This window comes from Mauremys mutica, chromosome 23 (assembly GCF_020497125.1).
Source record: "Mauremys mutica isolate MM-2020 ecotype Southern chromosome 23, ASM2049712v1, whole genome shotgun sequence".
NCBI lineage: Eukaryota > Metazoa > Chordata > Testudines > Geoemydidae > Mauremys > Mauremys mutica.
In genome coordinates this window covers 8,067,510-8,089,368 of record NC_059094.1, presented here as the reverse complement: position 1 = coordinate 8,089,368, position 21,859 = coordinate 8,067,510, and positions in this window count along the sequence as shown.

The window sequence follows — 21,859 nt, the reverse complement described above, 5'->3', positions numbered from 1 at the left end:
CAAAACCTTTTGCTTACCTACGCTACAAGGGTCTTCATAATAGCGCTCTGGAATCCCTTTGTAATTTGCTTTCTTTTTATACTCCCAGTCCCGTTTTGTGGACACATTCTTTTTATTTATTGGTCTGTCCTACAAGAAAACTGGAAGTTTTTGTACCCGGAGATTTCAGTATTTATGTTGCACAATGAACGGACTCCACTTCCCGTTACTGTTTGACCATTTGGATCTGTTCTAGCTGCTACATGAAATGTTGCTTGTAACTGGGTCCAGACTGCAAAGCAACCTAGGACATTCTTGATCTAAGCCCCCAGGGAAGCATCTGATGTTAATAGAAAGACTTATTAAAGCAAGTCAGTAGAATTACCTGTATTTTAGAGATGGGTAAACTGAGGCACGCAGTCTCACCCATGAAATCGGAGGCAGAGCTAGGCACAAGAACAGGTCTCTTGATTCTCAGGGCATGGGCCTGCCCACTGCACCCCACTTCCTCTTTATGATGTGCCCGGATAATACAAGGGTAAACCTGTGATACAGAAAAATCAATTGAAGGCTATTCCTACCTCTGCCACCGGCCTCTTGTGTGACCTTGGGCAAGTCACTTCACCTCTCCTTAAAGTGGAGATAATCCAAAGAGGGTTATGAGGCTCAATCAGTTAATTACGTGTGCTTGGATCCTACAGTGGCGGTGCCCATACACGCTCCTAGTAAGCAAAACAGAACATTGTTCTCTTCTTCCACTCTGCACAAATAACACAACGTACTGCATCTTTCGCCCACTCTTGTGTCACCTTTGATTTGGGCATCTGCGCCTTGAGACCCCCCCAGCCTGCCCTACACATCGTTGGGTATTTGTGAGGACTTCTCTGCACTGGCATCTGAGTTAAGTGTCCACCTGCTCCTTCATTATTATCTGTATGACAGGAACCCCTAGAGGCCCTCCATTGCATGAGGCATCGTGCATACACATAGTTAGAAGCAGACCTCTGCCTCAAGGAGCTCGCAGTCTAAATACAGTAGACAGACAACGTGTGGAGGGGTAACAATGAATGACTTGCTGTGTCCGGTGGCATCTTGTCATCTAGTTTGATTAAAAGGACTTCAACACGGGGACATTGGCTGCAAATTCTGTAGCACTCTTTGCCTGCTCTGTGAGCAAAGCTGCTGCACTGGCCTCCCAGTCCCCCCCACGGAAATGTATGACAAAAATGAAAAAAGTTTTCTTTTTATTAAAATTTCCCATATAAATTTTCAGAAAAAAAATCAATAAAATTGAACATTTTTAGCCAAACCCTGAAAGATTTCAGCAGAAATACCACATTGTCCATAGAAAGCAGGTGCTTTTTGTGAAAAATTTCATTCTGACAAAACCCTTGTTTCTCTGTCAAAAAGCCCGTTTTAATGAGCCCGTTGTATGAATCGGAAATAACGACACCCCACTGATATTGCTCCCATTGGTTTTGTCTCCCAGCCCAGCCACAATCCCGCTTTGCAGCTCGCTGGGAGTGTAGCACACGGTGACACAGGACAAGCGCCAATCCCCACTTTACTTTGACAAAGGCCAAAGTGTGGCTGCCCTGTTCAGGTGAGGAGTAGCCAAGGAACTCTTTCACCATGCTGCAGGGCCGTGGTCTCTAAATGCAAGACGGAGGTTGGCTAGTGCTGGTGGCAACGCTGTGTAGTATCTGCCCCTCACTGGATCACCTTTGGGATTGAGCCTAGAACCTCCACATTTGAAAACATGAGGAGTAACAGCCTGAGCTACCAACTACACTTAACAAGAAATGATAATAGATTCATAAACGTCTGTGTAGTCCAGCCACTAGAGGGAGACAAAGACAAACACTGTGTTGGCAGGTTAGCGCTCTGCCCTGCCGTACACACTTCCAACCCTGGAGGCCACCAATAACATATGGTAAGAGCTGCTGATTCCGCCGAGTCTCTGGTGGCTTTCTGTGCTGAATACAGGCCTAATGCCTCTAGTTGGCACCACATCTCCTCATCCCTTCAGTGGACCCTGGGTTTCGAAGAGCCATCATCTAGCCCTAAACATGCCCCGTTTCCTCGTTCTATGCTGCAAGATCTCTTCTGCTTCAAAAGGACTTCTTTAAATCTGTGTGTGTGACTGTAACAACAGCTGATCATGGAAACCCAGGATGTCTATAATCACTAGGGATGAGGGAATCATTTACCAAATTCTAGCTTCTTGAACCGGCTGAGGGGAGGGAAGGGATGACAAAACCCCCCAAACTCTGCCTATTCATTTTGGCACCTTTGCTATGGATTGAAAGAGCAGCAACAAACACCAGTTGCCATGGAACTGGACAATATCGCTTCTGCAGTCTCTGATGCCCAGGAAGCTTCTGAAGCAGGGTCAGATGGTGGTAAACTACCATGAGATGGAGGAGAAAGAAACCAGACAGGGCAGGTGTAAAAAGCTGAGACCTCATGTTGATTTGAAATTCAAAGCACAATTAATAGTGAGCGTGATTAACCATTGGAACTAACTACCAAGGGATTCTTCATCTCTTGATGTCTTCAGATCACGACTGGATGCCTTTCTGGAAAATACTTTGGTGAAACACAAGTTAGCGGGCTCAATGCAGGGGAGACATTTTGTGAAATGCAGAATATTATTCTGTGAAACAGGAATCATTTTAGAGAGGTTCTCCGGCCTCTGCTCTCTGGTTAGCCAAATGTACAAGAAGATGCTGGGTTCAAAACAGAACCTTTAAATGGCAACATCCATTTCACAGATCTATATGGAGTATACTCGGTTAGATATTTCCAAATGAACGTATGGTTCTGCAACTCCCACCACACTTCACCACTCTGAGGCCTCTCTCTACCCCACTCGGAGCCATGCCTACTGATTATGCTAGCACTGGTCAGGGCCAAGATATACATCTTGGATCAGCTATGGAGGGTTCCAAATGATTCCTGTTTTAAAAGGAAAATCACCAATGTTTGCATGCCCGGAAGAATTAATAACGCACTCCAAGCTGAGAAAAATGTGTTCAATTATTTTTCCTGTGCTTTATTTGAAACTACAACATGTTCGCATCATCCTGTGTCATTCAAAACCTGCAGAAAACAAGAACAAAAGCAAACACAGACCAGTCAAATCTACTAGGGCCCGAATCCTGTTTCCATTGCAGCCAAGGGGAATTCAATGGCCCCTAGAAATTGAAGAAGACATTAAATAAGTGGATCAATCAAAACTAAATGGACCTTGGGCTAAATTCTGTTCTCATTTGCAAAGATGTAAATCTGAAATAAACCCTATTCATTCCAGTAAAGGTTACTTGGGATTTACTCATTGAGTTCAATGAGGTTACTCCAGAATCACATTAGTGAAAGAGAGTCCAATTTGGTCCAATGTGAAAATCCCAAGGAAAGAGTTTCATGCCGCTCTTGACAAGGACACGTTCTTCTGTTCCCTTCTGCCTTAGCTTTACTCTTCCCAGGCAAGCATGCGGACAGCTCAGGCAGCTTAGGGAGTACGGCATATGAAGAGACACGAGTATATTTTGTCCTCAAGTTGTTCGTTTGCCTCTCTGGAAATTCAGGCTTCCCTCTTTCTTCTTCTCTTCAAATTTAAGGACACTTTTAATACCGAGGTTTCAATAAAAAATCCAACTTTCTCTGTAAGACCACTTCGTTTCAACAATGAGCAGGAAGGGATCAGTTATCAACCAGTGCTACTTGGAACAATTTACCAAGGGCTGTGGTGGATTCTCCATCACTGGCAATTTTTAAATCAGGATTGGATATTTTTTCTAAAAGCTCTGGTCTAAGAATTATTTTGGGGAAGTTCTCTGGCCTGTGTTAGACACGAGGTTGGATGAGAGGCTCACAATGGTGCTTTCTGGTCTGGGAATCTGTTAATCTTGGGGATAGTCTGTACTGGTTTTTAGTGATTGCAGCAGCCGGGGGCAGCAAAGCTAGGTTTAAACCAAAGAAAGAAAAGAATCCTGACTGTTTTTATTTTAGCTTCTTTTAGACAGAGAAACAAACAGAGACGTGGCAGCTCAACAAAAGGCCACTGTTGAAGCTGCCAATCACCTTCAGAGTCTGACTTGCCTCCTGGGGGAATCCATTCTAAAAGGATTGGGTTATCACACTAAACATTATCATTAATGAGGTCAAGTTACCTAAGGATACCTGAGAGGGAGAAATATACTGAAGGAACCATGTTGTCTAGAGCAATTTGTGTGTATTAATTTGGTAAAAGCAGACAGGCATTTGCAATCACTACATTCACATGAATATATTGCCCTGTGTGTGTTTGTTCTTCTTCACACAGCACGCAGTCAACCTGTGGAACTCCTTGCCTGAGGAGGTTGTGAAGGCTAGGACTATAACAGCGTTTAAAAGAGAACTGGATACATTCATGGAGGTTATGTCCATCAGTGGCTATTAGCCAGGCTGGGTAAGGAATAATGTCCCTAGCCTCTGTTTGTCAGAGGGTGGAGATGGATGGCAGGAGAGAGATCACTTGATCATTGCCTGTTAGGTTCACTCCCTCTGGGGCACCTGGCATTGGCCACTGTCGGTAAACAGATACTGGGCTTAGATGGACCTTTGGTCTGACCCAGTACGGCCGTTCTTATGTTCCTATGTGTGTACACAACATACATATGAATATGTTGGCAGAAGTGTGTGTGTGTGTGCATGTCTGTGCATCTAATGCTAGCTTCATAATAATGCCCTCATGATAGATGTTTCCACTCTTCTCCACAACCTTGAAACACATTTGAATTTGAGATGACTGACTTTTTTTTTTTACCATACAATTTTCCCATCAGAAAATGGTTTTTCGCTGAAATCAACCTGTTCTGTGGTAAATAAGCCTGTTGATTAATCACAGTTAACTCACGCGATTAACTCAAGAAAATGAATCATGATTTAAAAAATTGACTGGGATTAATCACAGTTTTAATCACACTGTTGAACAATAGAATTCCAACTGACATTTATTAAATATTTTGGATGGTTTTCTACATTTTCATATATATTGCATCCTGTGTTGTAACTGAAATCAAGGTATATATTTTTGATTACAAATATTTGCACTGTAAAAATGATAAACAAAAGAAATAGTATTTTTCAATTCACCTCATTCAAGTACTGTAGTGCAATCTCTTTATTGTGAAAGTGCAATTTACACACGTAGATTTTTTTTATTCCATAACTGCACTCAAAAACAAAACAATGTGAAACTTCAGAGCCTACAAGTTTGTTTACATTTTCAGGAGATAATGCTGCCCTCGTCTTATTTACAATGTCACCAGAAAGTGAGAACAGGCATTTCAATGGCACTTTTGTAGCTGACATTGCAAGGTATTTATGGCCAGATATGCTAAACATTCATATGCCCTTTCATGCTTCAGCCACCATTCCAGAGGACATGCTTCCTTGCAGATGATACTCATTAAAAAAAACAATGCGTTAATTACATTTGTGACTGAACTCCTTGAGGGAGAATTGTATGTCTCCTGCTCAGTTTTACCCACATTCTGCCATATATTTCATGTTATAGCAGTCTTGGATGATGACCCAGCACATGTTGTTCATTTTAAGAACACTTTCACTGCAGATTTGACAAAACGCAAAGAAAGTACCATTATCAGATTTCTAAAGATAGCTACAGCACTCGACCCAAGGTTTAAGAATCTGAAGTGTCTTCCAAAATCTGAGAGGCATGAGGTGTGGAGCTTTCAGAAGTCTTAAAAGAGCAACACTCTGATGCAGAAACTACAGAACCCAAACCACCAAAAAGGAAAATCAACCGTCTGCTGCATTGGTCTGCACTGCTTTGGATTGTTATCAAGCAGGACCCATCATCAGCATGGATGCATGTCCCCTAGAATGGTGGTTGAAGCATGAAGGGATATGTGAATCTTTAGCGCATCTGTCACCTGTTCTCACTTTCAGGTGACATTATAAGCAAGCTGTGGGTAGCATTATCTGCTGCAAATGTAAACAAACGTATTTGTCTAAGTGACTGACAGAACAAGAAGTAGGACTGAGTGGACTTGCAGGCTCAAAAATTTTACATTATTTTATTTTTGAATGCAGGTTTTTTCATACATAATTCTACATTTGTAAGTTCAACTTCCATGATAAAAAGATTGCACTACAGTACTTGTTGAGTTGAAAAATACTATTTCTTTTGTTTTTTTACAGGGCAAATACTTATAATCAAAAATAAATATAAAGTGAGCATTGTACACTTTGTATTATGTGTTGTAATTGAAATCAATATATTTGAAAATGTAGAAAACATCCAAAAATATTTAAATAAATGGCATTCTATTATTGTTTTACAGTGTGATTATTTACAATTAATTTTTTTAATTGCTTGACAGCCCTAATAGATAGATAGGTTTGATTGCCAAAAAATGAAATATATATATATATGTGTGTGTGTGTGCGTTTTAAAACTGAATCTTTTCATTTTTTATAAAAACCCAGAAATTTTCTGCAAAAACTGATTTTTTCCACAAAATTTTCCATTTTGCCAAAAAAAATTGGTTTTGGTTGAAAAAAGCTTCAATTACAATTTTTCAACTACCTCTCATCTGAGCATTTGGCCACTTCTTGTGCTTCAATGTGGGTTTAGAGGGCTTAGTTTTGGCACATAAGTTTGCAAATGTGCGCTCTGGTTCCTAAGGTTATATCACATATCAAAGTGCCTGAATCGTTTTCAATGTAATATACCTAAAACAATCCCCTCCACTTGTTTCATTGCCCGCTCCCATGTTTCAGGGCATAGTTATTATGTTAGTAGCACCAGCAGCCTCAGTGAGTTTGCAGGGTGATGTCTAGTTCAGATAAATATCTAGCTGTCTGGCTGCTAATACAGCCTTATCTGAACCTATCTGAGCTGGACATTTCATGAGATCAAGATCTCTCCAAGATTGCTGATGAGCCAGACTGGTCTTTTTCTTGTGGGATTTCAATATTCCTGCTTCCCATCCAGCCCAAACCAGGATTAGCTGATGCTTGGAAATTAGAAACAGAACGAGCAAACTTATTTTGGCCTCGCCTCAAGGATTAGCTTTGGCCCAGTTATTCGTATTATCATGGAACCTAGAGATTCAGGCCACACTGTACTAGGCCCTGTACAGACAAATAGTAAGGAACAGTCCCTCCACAAAGAGTCTGCAATCTAAATAGACAAAGGGTGGGAGGGGAAACAGAGGCAAAGTCATAGAGTTTAAAGACGGAAGACACCAATCATCTACTCTGACCTCTTGTGTACTCTAGGCCACCACCACAACACTCAGTGCCTGCTGCTGATGAGGTGATTTGCTCAAGGTCATTCAAAAGCCCAGGGGGAATAGAACCCAGATCTTTTAATTGTCACTGCAATGCCTGGTCCATTAGGTCTTGCTGTCTGCCTCCGGGACCTGGCTTCCTCTACCGAAGGAGAGAGATTGATTAAAGTGACTCTGAACATGGCGTATAAGTCAGGGTGACAAGATGAAATGGTACAGATTAAAATGTAGTGCATCAAGGCGATGCCCCAGCAGGAAAGCTCTGCTGGAATGTGGAAATGTCTCTCAAAGGAAAAAGACCCAGCGATACTCGGGTCATTTCAAAGCTATAGAGGAGGGGATGCAGCAGGTGGACAAGATGGTTTCTGAACAGGTCTCTTCATTTTCCAGTTTCTCTGACCTCTAGGTCATATGGAGACAGACAACTAAGACTCACAGCACCACTTTGCTCAAATAATGATTCTGCTTAATATTCAGGCCTTAGTTAAAGGACAGTGTTTATTTTATTTTAGAGAGTCCCCAAAAGCATGTCCCTAGGCAAACTCATTTCATAGATTCATAGACTTTAAGGTCAGAAGGGACCATTATGATCATCTAGTCTGACCTCCTGCACAACGCAGGCCACAGAATCTCACCCACCCACTCCTGGAACAAACCCCTAACTGATGTCTGAGTTATTGAAGTCCTCAAATTGTGGTTTGAAGACCTCAAGCTGTGGAGAATCCTCCAGCAAGTGACCCGTGCCCCACGCTGCAGAGGAAGGTGAAAAACCTCCATGGCCTCTGCCAATCTGAGAAGAAGGACTCTGAAAAATAAGGGCATGAGGAGCACATTTGGGCCAACATTGGGAGAAGGTGACTTCTCAGAGCTACAAACCCCTCTCCCAAACTCTGTCTTAGAAAGAAAGATTTCACTGCCCTACATGAGCCATCAGCTGGGATAACTAGGCAGTGGTTCTCCCACCCTCATTACACTCTAGTTTTAGCATCACTTTCATGGTTTGAATAGAGGGTTAGGGGCTGATTTTGATCCTATTTGCATTGGTTTTGCATTACTGTTACTCCAAAACAGTCGATCCAAGATGGCAGAAATCTTGTCTGTCTAGAGATGTATGTGTCTCCCCACCACATTACTTATATCTCTTGCAAAAACAATTGATCTACAGAGTTCTTCACTGTTTGAGTTACTGTAAGTCTCATGAAACTTAGGCCATTGACACTTTCCAACCCGGACTGTGTTTTCATTATACGTACGTACAGCACCTAGCACAATGGAGCCTTGACTAAGGTCTTTAGGAACAATATTTAATAGTAATCAACTTGCAAATTTTTGACCCTATCAGATCGAATCCAAAATATTACCCTAAACCTAAGAGAGACCAAGCTCTGGATCTAGCTACTGCCTCCTGAGCCCATCCCTAGAAGTGCCAGTCATTGCAACTAACTAACTAAAAGCCTCAGCAGCACATCTTTTGCAGATCCCTCGGTTAATGAAGAATTCCATAAAACACCCTTTATGCTAGTGAAGGTTACATGGAGTTTTAACACTTACAACGAATTTGTCTGGAGGCAGTTGGTGTTAATTACAAAAATATATGGACTTTCCCCATTATGCATTCACTATTGATAGTTACATATTAACCGGGGATTAAAATTAATATTTCTCCTTCACTCATCTAATTTTGCCATCAGCGAAACTTGTGACCAGAGCTAATTACTTGGCCCTATTGTGTCTTTAAATGTGTAGCAGGAGGCCAGGCATGAGAGAGACTGGAGGAGGTTGTAGGTTAGAAGTTCTACAGCAAAGTAGAAAGAAGCAGGGTAACTTTAGGGAAAATGCTGCTTGAGTGGTTCTAATGATGCTCCTTGTTCAGGAGGAGTGAGCCCAGGTAGGGGTGCAGAGTTGTGTTTATTTGGGTTTAGTTTATTGGAGTCTTTGTTCACCCTGGAAGGGGATGGACTTTAAAGTGTCCTGGCTGGAGTCATGAGAAAAGACATCACTGCAGGACCAGAGCAGCTATAGGCACGGGGAGCGAGATGATGAAAGAGCTGTTATGCCATACCCAGGCACGAAGAGACGTGCCTTCAATGTGTTCAACCCCCCAGCTAGGGTTTGTGCCTTTACTTCCCTGGGGTGCAATTCTGCAACTCTGCCCCTCTTATACCAAGTCTAGAGTACTGTATCAACCCTGCTTGCCCAGCAAGTTCAACTGGGTTTGGTACCTGCGGTCCTTCCCTTCGGGAGTCTGTGACTAGTGGAGTCTAGCGACCAAAAAGCCTTTTAAAACCCCAAAGCATTGTTTATTTTAACCATAATAAGAAAGCATGAAGAAAAAAAAGAATTTAAAACAGTCAACCCGTATGTCTCGCTTATCCAAAACTCTACTGGCCTGGGATGATCACTCCAGCAGGCCTGGCTTTTTTAGACACCCTAGCCCAGCTGTTCCCAAACATTTTGCCTAAACGACCCCACTGCTTCCTGTGACCCCAGACAGCAGGCAGGCCATTGTTCTTCTTTTCCTGCTTGTCTGTTCTTACAACTCCCTCCCGCAATTAAACTAAACCAGCAAATTCATGGAATAAACATCCCAATAACCGGGTCAACATACAGTGTTCAGAATGACTACAGAGCAGCTCCACATCCACCACACCGGAAACGTGCAATGCAGGGAGTTTCCCTTCCTGAGGTTAAATGACTCTTCCTACGATCTCTGAAAAAGAAAAAATTTCTGAACTAAATCATGTTGTGCAATAAAAGTGAGGGCATGCCACATTTGTGTGGAATGCAGGCAACTTTGGGAGTAAAATGAGTGAGTTCCCGTGAAATGAAGGATGTATGAGATGTATGTGGAAATGCAGCCACCTCTTGGGTGGAACATGGTGGCTGTGTCTAGAGCAACACTATATTGCTGGAAATTAATCTGTGCCTTATTAAAACTTTAGGGGGGATGTTCAATAGGTATTATGTGTTACCCAACTTGAAACGTGGCCAATATCCCAAGAGTAAACCTCCACTCTTGGGCCTGGTCTACACTAAGAAGGGGCGTCGAACTAGGGTACGCAAATTCAGCTACGTGAATAGCGTAGCTGAATTCGAAGTACCCTAGTTCGACCTACTCACCCGTCCAGACACAGCGGGGTCGAATTCCGCGGCTCCCCCGTCGACTCCACCACCGCCACTTGCAGTGGTGGAGTACCAGAGTCGACCGCAGCGCTTCCGGAGTTCGAACTATCGCGTCTAGATCAGACGCGATAGTTTGAACTCCGAGAAGTCAAACTCACCGCGTCGACCCGGAAGGTAAGTGTAAACCTACCCTTGGAGGGAAAGGTGGCATGCTGGGATTTTAATGGCCACAAGAAGTCAAGATATTGGTTTCACCTCTCATGCTAAGATGGCATTCTAGAAGCAGGGGGCTCCCAACGGCCAAGCTGGAATACTGAAAGCCTCTGCTTCCTCACAGGGGAGAGCACGACCTTCTGAAACCTCCACATTGCTCCCTTCAGCACAGCTCCCCCAAACGCCACCTTGGGGTATTGGTCAGGGCTGGCTCTGGCTCTTTTGCCACGCCAAGCAAAAAACAAAAACAATCCAAAAAAACCAACCAAGGTGCAGGGAGGCTGGAGCGGTGAACCAAAAAAAAACAAACCCAGAAACCCAGGGTGCAAACTTTCAGTGTCACTTACTTGGCGGCTCCCGGCTGCCTCCCCCAGCCGCGCTGGCGAGCCTCTGGGTGGGCGGCAGCTGCACTCTGGCTAGCGGGACTCCCTGCGCTGCAGACATGCCCCAGGCAGCGGAGTGTGTGCCCCGGCTTGCGGGTGGAGGGAGCGGGGTGGGGGGAGAGAGAGAAGGGGAGCGGCCAGGGCTTCCTTTAGCCAGGGTGCTCACCACTCGGCCCCTCCCACCATGCCACCTGCCAGGAGGGCTCCGCGCCGCTCCCGCCTGCAGTCATCTTTAGTTCCTGTCCCTTTACTGGGCAGCTTTAAGAGTGCTGCAAGCTAACACAGGGTTAGGGTCTCTTCACCCTTCGGTGCAGGTCTTCATTATGATAATACAGAACATTTGTAAACATCCTTCACCTAACAGCGCCAGTGTGATTTTCCCAGTCACGCTTATTTAAACTAGCAGCAATCACAGGCCTTTTCCATTCAAATGTAAAGGCAAAACCAAATGGGGCTATTCCCAATATCAGTATGTGACAGACTGAACATTAACCCCTGCTCAGGGAGGTGGGATGCGGCGTGGAGCGGGGAGGAGGGTGGAATAAGCTTGTGCTGTTATTTTCCACGTTGAGCCAAGTTGTGCGGCAAAGAAAGGGTCTGGGGCTCTGTCCAGCACCTTTCGCCAGCCTGGAGCAGCACAGTTCGAAATGGGAGAGGGGCGAGGATGGGGAGGATGGTGACCAGACAGGAAATGTGAACAATCAGGGGTGGGGGTAGGGGGTAATAGGCACCTGTATAAGACACAGGCCCAAATATCGGGACTGTCCCTATAAAATCAGGACATCTGGTCACCCTAGTATCTCTGCACTGCAAAAAGAGATTGTGTTCTTAATTCAGGTTAAAATACCAGGAGAAACACAGCAGCTGAGTTCAAGCCCAGACTGCTCTAGAGGCTTGGAGGAAAGGGTTAAAAGCAGGCCCTTGGAGAGGGCTGGGCTGACTGGACTGGCAGCCGCAGGTGTGGCCACACCCAGTCAGGGTCCAGCTGGCCCTGAGAACAGGGCTGGGAGCTAGGCAGGGGGAGTTTCACTCCAGTGGTGGAGTGGGAAGGATCTGGCTGGGGAAGGGTATTGCAAACAGAGCTGTGCTGGGGAGGGACAGACAGAGCTGGGGAGCTCTGGCCAGATGAGCCCCCAGGCTGAGGCCAGGCTAAAAGGGGCTGTGGGGGTACTGAAGATGCCGCGGTGCAGCCAAGCCAGGAAGAGGCAGCAGGTGCAAACCCCCTGGCCAATGATGAGCGGCCATTTCCGACTGCAGTTTGCCCCTGAGAAAAGGGGCTAGGTGACGCCTGGCAGTTGGTCACTGAGGCACGGTGGCTTTGGGGAATTGGGGTTCCCTAGGGAGGGGAGGATCCCTTAGCGTGGGGGTACTGCTGTGGGGCAGTACCCCAGAAAAGAGGCACCGTGGGCCGGGAGGGACTTGGGGCCTGAACTAACAGGTTGTACGAGAAAAGGGAGAAGCAGGTGGCAGCAAGGGAGACACTGGCCAGCAGGAGGCGCTCTGAAGCTGGAAGAGCTAATTCCCAGACCAACCAGCAGGAGATGCTGCGCCGGTGAGGGCTCCACCGTGCTACAAGGCTGTAACTCAAGCTGCTAAATGGAAACTGGAAGCCAAGTTGCTGTGTCCTCACTGCTGTTTTAACCTGTATTTTTTTTTTAAGTGTAGACATACCCAGAGGCAGGCAAAGATTGAGAAATGGAGTGGAGGAATAAGGAGAAAGAAAGAGGATAGATGCCTGATTCTGAGTGGGAAATACTAAACCAAAAGGAGCCTTCAAATCCCGCCCTGCCCTGCAACTGTCTTTGCTGAAGGAACTCGGTGGAATTCACCCTGCAGGGCAGGATCCTTGTTGGATGATAAGGCTCTAGGGTAGGAGTTGGGCAGGGAGAGGGGAGGGGAGTCACGTGGTCAGAGGTTGTGGATGAAGGTTTTTAATCAGAGAGAGGCTCAAGCTGCAAACGGCAGATCTGGATTCCAGGCACCCCAGCATCCAACGGAGCTGGAGTCTTGATTCGGCCCATTGTAGACGTAGTCATTTAGAAACAGGGCATCTGACCGGAATTGGGATCTTGACCACCACCCAACAGGCAGGGGAGGGAGGGAGCAGTGTTAGAATCTGGGAGTTGGTACAAACTCATTTCTAGCTCTGAGTTGGAACAGAGGGGACCAGGCATCTGACAGGTTTGTGCCCAGGTATAGGATGATGGATGGACTGGCTGGTGGCCATCACTCTTTCTTTCAAATCTGAGAGCCTCTGGGTATACCCCGAACAGAAGCCACTGTATCAAACCAAAGCCTGTTCTCTCAGCCTCATGCTGCATTAGCCTGTCTATTTTCATTGCCTTTGGGTGGCCCTCTAAACAAGGATTAATGGCCCCACTCTCAGCCCTCCCGAAAAGCCCACATAAACAGGCTTTGCCTGGGGAGACAGTGCAGAAGGACCAAAATCCTCCTTCCCCACCCACAGCCAGCATGCAAGGCCACTGCACAGAAACCAACTGCTGTTACAGCCTCTGCGCTGTGATAGTATCCATGGTCTACCACATGTCCCTGCCCCCATGGAGGGAAAAGGGGGTGTCCTGACAGCTGAAGCCCAATTGTTTGACGACTCACTGGATGTGTGCCTGCCAGCCAACTCCCCTTTGTGAGGCAGGGCAGTGCTGTTATCCTGATTGTACAGCTGGGGAACTGAGGCACAGAAAGGCTAAGGGACTTGCCCAAGGTCACACAGGACACCTGTGGCAGAGCAGAAACTTGAACCCATGTCTCCGCCGCCGTTCCTGTTCCAACAGACAACCAGAGCCTGAGCCACTTAGGGCGCGGATGGAAGGGCGAGCGCCGCCGCTCTGTCCTCCCTTTGCAGTGTGAACACTCCCGTAGCGCCTGGGGGAGATGAAGAGAGCAGGACGGTGGATACACGCGTGCCAATGATTTATGTGGCCGTGCCTCTGGAAGGCGTTATCAAGCTTTTCCCTTCAAACGGCTCCTCGAAAGCGACAGCCTTTTTTTAAACTTCAAAACGGAGGCCCCGGAGGAGCCGTGTGGGTTTTATTGTTATTATTTCTTTCCCATCCTTTTACTTGTCAAAATTCCACTGTTCCCTTTGCAGCCTCCCCCCCCGTCATTGTAGCTGGTCAAAGATATTTATCAATGAAAGCGGAAAGTCAGTTTAAAGGCAGGCGTGAGAGGATGCTGGTGTGAGCAGTTTTTACATGGAGATCTGGGACCACCTGGTGGTGCCTTGCAGGATTGCATCCTCCAGGAGTTGCTTTTCCCAGCCAAGCCAAATGCTTGTCAGGAAACAGTGTTCCAGTGAGGCTGGAAAATGACTGTCCCTGAGCCCTTCCCATCCTTCGGCCCACTGCTTTCCCGGCTAGCTGTGGACGAGCCTGATGAATATAGCACCACCAGCCACCACGGTTTGCAAATGTGCTACTGATATGGGAAGCTGAGACGTCAGTTATTTTCACCACGACTGGCATTTTTCACTTTGCTCAAACTGCAGAGGGCTTTATTCCCCATCCCGCCCGTTTGCCTGCAGGCTACTATCAATTGAAACTTCCTTTAAGTGCAGGCCATGGTGCTGTTTTGTGGGCAGATCACAGAAGGAATAAACCGGGGTGGATATAGGCAGCCATCTTAACACAAAATCTCCATGAAACCGTCTGAGGCTTACATTAGCTCCAATTGCCTAATCATCTGTGTTCTCCCCCTCCCTGTAAACTTATTTATCCTGCATCTAATACATACCTAGTGTCAGATCTTGAGCTGGTGTAAATCAGTATAGCTACATTAAAACCAGTGGAGCTATGCCAGCGTTACATCAGCTGAGGATCTGGCTCCCGTGCAATTATCTGGGAGCACGTAGTAAAATAAAGCAAACTCTCTTTTGATGTTAAGTAAATGACCAGGGTAACTGGGATGTCACTGTGCCTGAGAGACAATGCTCCTGGAGTGCAAACAACGGAGGAAATTAAATTCTGTTTTTCTCAGGGCTGCAGTCGCACAGTTAGAATGACGAGGCTTCAAAGATCGTGGCTTGAATCTGAGCTGTGCACATCAAGGATTTTGCAAGCAGGCTCTGATGCTAATAAAAAGTTGTGCAGTGTTTCAGGCTGCCGGGATCCAGGGGCTTAGGTCTGAGAGCTGAATTGCTTTTATCAACAGAGGATCTAGTTACTGGGGGTGTGTTGGCTGCTTATTCAGAAGCACTGAAGTAAATCAAAGGAAATGGGGTATTTCTACTCAAGCTCATTGTGCTTTTTTTTTTAGTTGTTTTTGTTGGCACTAATGATAAACAGAATTGTTGGAAGAATGAGTTATTTCCTAACAGAGCCAATTAAGAGAAAGAGGTCAGATAGAGAAGATAAAGGAATGTAACAGTGTGATGTAAGTGGCAGTTACGGGGTAGTGAAACTACACACGCTCACAGAATTCAAATGCAAAATGCTTCATTGGTGTGGCAAGGCTTACAGGTGCTGACCATGTGCAAAGGGGATATGGGTCAGGGTCAACGGTGAGGGTCATTTTCCCCATTTTATCAGTGTGGGAACGGCAGCACAATAAAGGTTAAGCCCTAGCTTTTTAAGAGCATCTGGGTACTTGGAAAAAGTAACCGAGTCCTGTGACACCTTATAGACTAACAGATGTATTGGTGCATAAGCTTTCGTGGGTGAATACCCACTTCGGCAAACGCGTGCGGGTATTTGGAATGCCTCTAATTTTGGGCATCGAATCTGAGTTAAAGAAACCGACGCTGTCGAAAGTGCCGAGGGTCAACCTTCTGGAAACCAGGCCCCTCAAAGTCCTCTCCAGTTGAGCACCCCAAAAACCCCACTAGTTCCTTCTGAAAATGTGGAGGTAACTTGCTGTAAGCCATGCGTTTAGTCAGTGTCTCTGTAACTGCCCCTCGGTGGGTTGAAGTGGATGCTGAATCCAGGACCTCGGCTTCTACTGCTTGAGCTAACAACGCTCCATCTCTTGGCCCAGGCCATAGCAGGCTTGTTGACATCTCTACGTGGCCCAGTTGCCATTGTGGGGGACAGAGCACCGCACCTCCACCAGCGGCAGCTGCAATCCATCCAGGAGAGGGGCTCACATTGTATCTGAGGCTAAGTCCCCCAGTACAGCAAGCATCTGCTTAGCATGGGGCTTCATAAGAACAGGTCTAACAAGGGATGATTTTTTTAACCCGGTTGTATATTTGGGATAACAAAGTAAAGATGAAGACAGAGCTCATGCCTGAAAAACATGCGTAGGGTACAGGAGAAGCCAGACGATCCCCTATCTCATCTACCTGAGTTGAGTACACCTTGAGCATCGTTAAATGCTCTCTGGGGCAGTGACCATCTTTTCATTGTGTCTGGACAGTGCTTAGCACAAGGGTGGACTATGACTGGGGCTCCTGGGTTCTGCTGCAACACATATAACACAGGCCAGTTCTACAAGCTCCCAGTCCGGCTTTGGGGTTCATCTGATGCCTCAGGACACAATGCTAACAGGTCTGCCCATGGGCATGTTAGCTTTCCGCCTCTGCCTTCTGGCAGACAGTGTTATGCAGTAACACAGCAGAATACCAAGGAATCCCACACCCCGCAAAGCTTAGCCTTTCTCTGCTGAATATTTCCCAACACAAGACTTTGCTAAAATGGCATTTGGAATGTAGTAGCCAAGGTGCCTTATAATTTGCCAAGACTAGACGGCGGTCCTGACTATGCCTTCTGGACACTTTATGCTGGAAAACAGCCATATCTCCCTACTCAGGAATTCCCCTAGCATAGGGGGTGTTCCCGGGGCAGCATAGGATTGGTGTAATGGCACTGCACCATCACCAGCCATGCAGCTCCTGGGAAAAGGCATGCTGGGGGGGAGTAGAAGAGATCTTATTGTGGAAGGGATGGGGTGTGTCCTAAATGCCGTGTATGCAACTCATGTCTCCTGTCTTCCAGTACCATTCCCAGTCCCCTGGACCTGCTATTTAGAGCTCATGTATACAGAGATCTGGCACTCCTGTACCAGTTAGAATCATAGAGTCATTGCATTAGAAAGGACCCCAGAGGTCATCTAGTCTAACTTCCTCCCAAGATTCAGATTTATTGTGTCTAAACCATTCGACTAAACCAGCCCCCTTTTGAAAACCTCCAGTGAAGGAGCTTCCATGACTTCCCTAGGCAGTTTGTTCCGCTGTCCTGCTGTTCTTACAGTTAGGAAGTCTTTCCTGAGATTTAATCTAAATCTGCTCTGCTGTGGTTTGAACCCATTGCTCTTGTCCTGCCTTCTGTGGCAAGAGGGAACAACTTTTCTCCATCTTTTTCCTGGCAGCCTTCCACACATTTGAAGACGACTATTGTGTCCCCCTTAACCTCTTCTTTTCCAAACGAAACATACCCAGTTCCTTCAGCCTTTGCTCATACGGCTTGCCTTGCAGGAGTGAGATGCTCTCACATAGGCTGATGCCAAGTTGCCCTCTAAATTTCTTCCCATGTGCATATTGTTTTCCCTAAATTAACCCTTAACACCAGCTACAGATAGGACAATTAGACCTTGTGTATAGTGCCACGCTGTGAAAGCTGCTCTATTTGCACTGAGAAGCTGCAAAGAGGTTTCTGAACTGAGAATGCAAAGGAAAAGAAAAAAAGATGCCCATTTTCAGTTTCTCTTAATTGCTTTGTTTTGACTGAGACGACTTATGGAAATTCAGCGCCAAAGCAGCGGGTGTGTGAGACTCCAATATAAATATTCCCGCTGAATAATGAGACCAAGCCGTCATACGGTTCTGTTGAGATGCACAGACTGTGGTGGCTGTATGGGAGCTTTGCTGTGTCGGTATATAAATATAAACACAGTGGGCTATTTGCTGTCAAGCATTCCCGCTCACTCACTGAGCGTCTGCTCAAACACACGCGCATCTCAGCTCATGTCCTGCATTCTTCATTCTAAGCTGCATGTGAAAGGCCATCTCCTGGGGCCAGATCTCTGTTACCTGTTATTTTTATGGTCACGTTAGCAGGGCTGCCCAGAGGATTCAGGGGCCTGGGGCAAAGCGGGGGAGCTGCAGTGCTTTTACTCACCCTGCGGCAGTCTGGGTCTTCGGCAGCACTGAAGGGCCCCCCGCCGCCGAAATGCCGCCAAAGACCTGGACCGTTGCCAGGCCAAGGCTAGCGGGGCCTGGGGCAAATTGCCCCACTTGCCCCCCCCCCACCAGGAGGCCCTGCACATTAGTGTCAGAAGGCCCCAGCCATGATCAGGGCCCCTTTGTGCCAGGCGCTGTACATACATGTGTGCAGCGAGACATAGGGTGTGTCTCCACTGCAGCTTGGGAGGTGATGTTCCCAGCTCAGGTAGATCATAGAAGATGAGGGTTGGAAGAGACTTCGGGAGGTCATCTAGTCCAACCCTCTGCTCAAAGCAGGACCAGTTCCCAACTAAACCATCCCAGCCAGGGCTTTGACAAGCCTGACCTTAAAAACCTCTAAGGATGGAGATTCCACCACCTCCCTAGGGAACTCATTCCAGTCTTCACCACCCTCCTAGTGAAATAGCTTTTCCTAATATCCAACCTAAACCTCCCCTCTGCAACTTGAGACCATTGCTCCTTGTTCTGTCATCTGCCACCACTGAGAACAGTCTAGATCCATCCTCTTTGGAACCCCCTTTCAGGTAGTTGAAAGCAGCTATCAAATCCCCCCTCATTCTTCTCTTCTGCAGGCTAAACAATCCCAGTTCCCTCAGCCTCTCCTCATAAGTCATGTGCCCCAGCCCCCAGTCATTTTCATTGCCTTCCACTGGACTCTCTCCAATTTGTCCACATCCTTTCTGTAGTGGAGGTGGGGGGAAACTGGATGCAATACTCCAGGAGTGGCCTCACCAGTGCCGAATAGAGGGGAATAATCACTTCCCTCGATCTGCTGGCAATGCTCCTACTAATACAGCCCAAAATGCCGTTAGCCTTCTTGGCAACAAGGGCACACTGCTGACTCATATCCAGCTTCTCATCCACTATAATCCCCAGGTCCTTTTCTGCAGAACTGCTGCTTAGCCAGTCGGTCCCCAGCCTGTAGCGGTGCCTGGGATTCTTCCATCTGTGCACTGGCTCTGATTGAATGGCATGCTAGAAATAGAAGCGTGGCCATGGCGGCTCAGGCTAGCTGCGCAGATATGTATGTGGGATCTCACACAGGATTGTATTTGGATGGCTAGCCTGTGCTGCAGCAGCTGCTCTGCTATTTCTAGCATGTGAGGTCAATCAGCGGTATTGTGTCCACATCCACCTGTGTGGGGAGTTACGCCTCCCAGCTGCAGTGCAGACATACCTTTATAGACCCTGCCCTGAAAAGCTTACAGTCTAGATTGACAAGACAGAAAAAATGATGGGAGGGGAAACAGAGGGTCAGGGGTGGGACGTGACTTATCCAAGGTCATACAGTGAAGTCAGGAATTAAACCCAGTTCTGGTCCAGTGCCCATTTCACTACAACACACTGTTTCCCAAGGTGGCACTATTGAGAAGAGGAAAAGGTCATGGAAATATGGAACAAATATCAAGTATTTTGGCCATTTTTTTAAAAACCCAAATACACTTTATTTTCCAACTTAGCAGAAAAAAAATAAGTCTGTGCTTGGGTGAGTACAGTGAGCAGGTCTGGAAATGCAAGTTACCGTATCAAAGGCAATTTTGGGGAAACACTGCTTGGAAAACAATGTCCTTTTAGAGAGGAAGAAAAATCAGTCTCTGGAGGAATGAGCCCTCTCACTTCTACGTCATTAGTCCTTTGTGTCACAGCTGAGTTGCTGCTTATGCTACGCTCCTGTATAACCAGGCAGGTGTGCAGATACCATGGTGATAAGGACGTACACTGCAAGACTTATGTTGATGGTGATGATACATACACATGCATACATAAATATAGACATATGGTGAATGGAAGGAAAAATGATATTTACATACTAGATAGATATGTACCATGAATGGAAAGAAAGTAGATAGGTGGAAACGTAGCAGTCATTGGATAGAATTCTAATTCTACACACCAGTGCCTCTTGCAGTGGTTAAATTACATCTGATTTATACTGGAGCTGAGATTAAGTGACAAAATTCAGATCCAGATGGATCCAGGTTTTCGTTATCCCAAAGTTCAAGACTGTTGTGATGCTGGGCTCTGATACAAGCTCATTAGTTTGCAGTTTTGCAACATCTGGATACTGTTCTAGGTATTGGTCTTGGAAATTCCTGAAGTTGGAATGGACTCACTCAGAATTCCCGTTCATCTCCATTTTATACTTATCTCCATCCATTTCGTATGAGATCTTGCAAAGGTAAAAGAAAAAAAAAAGCATTGTATATTTCCACAGTTTGAGTAAAACTCAGTGGACACGCTTCTAACTGGCCAGAAGTTAGAGTGAGATCAACACCCAAAAGCCCAGATGTTTTCCCATTGTCATGAGACTATCCAAACCGCAAATGAAGTTAGGAACTTCATGAGAACAGGCTTTCTTGTGAGACCCCAGTACTTCTCTCTTCCAGTTAGGCTGAGTTTGAGGACAGCTTCTACTGTTGCTATTTCTGTTCCTTGAATTCCCAGTCCCAGGGGCATCTGATAGTGCAGAACATAACTGTCCACTAGCAGGAACTAGATGATATGTAGGATGAAGATTACACTAAGAGGTTAGGTTTCTAATGAATGGATAACAGGTGCGCACCAGTACTGCTGTAAGAGTATAAATTCTTTGCCCACCACACCTTGCGGAATGAAGTGCTGGGACCTTCTCCGCCTTCTTGTTCAAATGAGGAAGGATGATTCAACAGTTAGGGCATTAGCCTAGGACTAGAAAGACCCAGATACAGTTCCCTGCTCTGCCACCAACGTCCTTTGTGACTTTGGACAAGTTAATTAGCCTCTCTCTGCTTCGTTTCCCTATCTCTCTAATGGGGATGTTAGCACTGCCCTGGCTCACAGGATAATACATTAACATTGCAAGGTGTTCAGATGCTGTAGGGATGGGGCCAGATAAGTAGCTAAGACTGACAGAACTAATGTTGCCCTCCTTTTCAACCTTCAGTGATATTTCAGATGCACTGCATCTGGGGAATCCTGGGTCTGGAGAAAATAAAGAAATGCTGAGATTTGTTTTGTTTCAAGTTTAGGACCAAAGTTACGATCATTCTTCCTTTGGGGTTGCACGTGCCTAAGCCACTTTCAAGTTAATGAGATGGGAGCGAGACACTCACTGTATTTCCTTCATGGATACTGGAAGGCAGGTAATCCGAGGCACTCTGATAGTAGAGTGATGAGGTCATTAAAGTAGACAGATAGATGGTTGTGTATGGGGGTGGGTAGATAGATAGATAGGGATCTAAGGGTAAATTTTAGACGTAGTTTCCTAAGAAGAAAGACAGAGAGAGAGAGGAAAATGAAGATCTCTGTAAGCTTGAAAGTTTGTCTCTCTCAGCAACAGAAGTTTGTCTAATAAAAGATATTACCTCACCCGACTTGTCTTTTTAATATCATGGGACCAATACAGCTACAACAACACTGCAAAGAGAGAGAGAGAGAGAGACGCTCAGCTGGACCATAATGCTAAATTCAGAGAGGCAATTAATTTGAAGCAACCTATTGAAGGAACCATAAAAAAAAACTATTTGCTTTAAGTTAAGCAAAGCAATATAGTGGGGCAGGTGGGAGGATGTCTCTTTCCACATTTCAATCTAAGCCCTGGGTTTCTTTCTCATTTGGATGGCAGCTAGGTGGAGCGAACTGGAGAAGACATCTGCATAGGTCTGTTGCTTAGCAACTTCCTGGTGTTCAAATACAGAAGCCTATTAAAAGTGGGTGTGGGCCTGAGAAGGGGTTGGAGCAAAGGG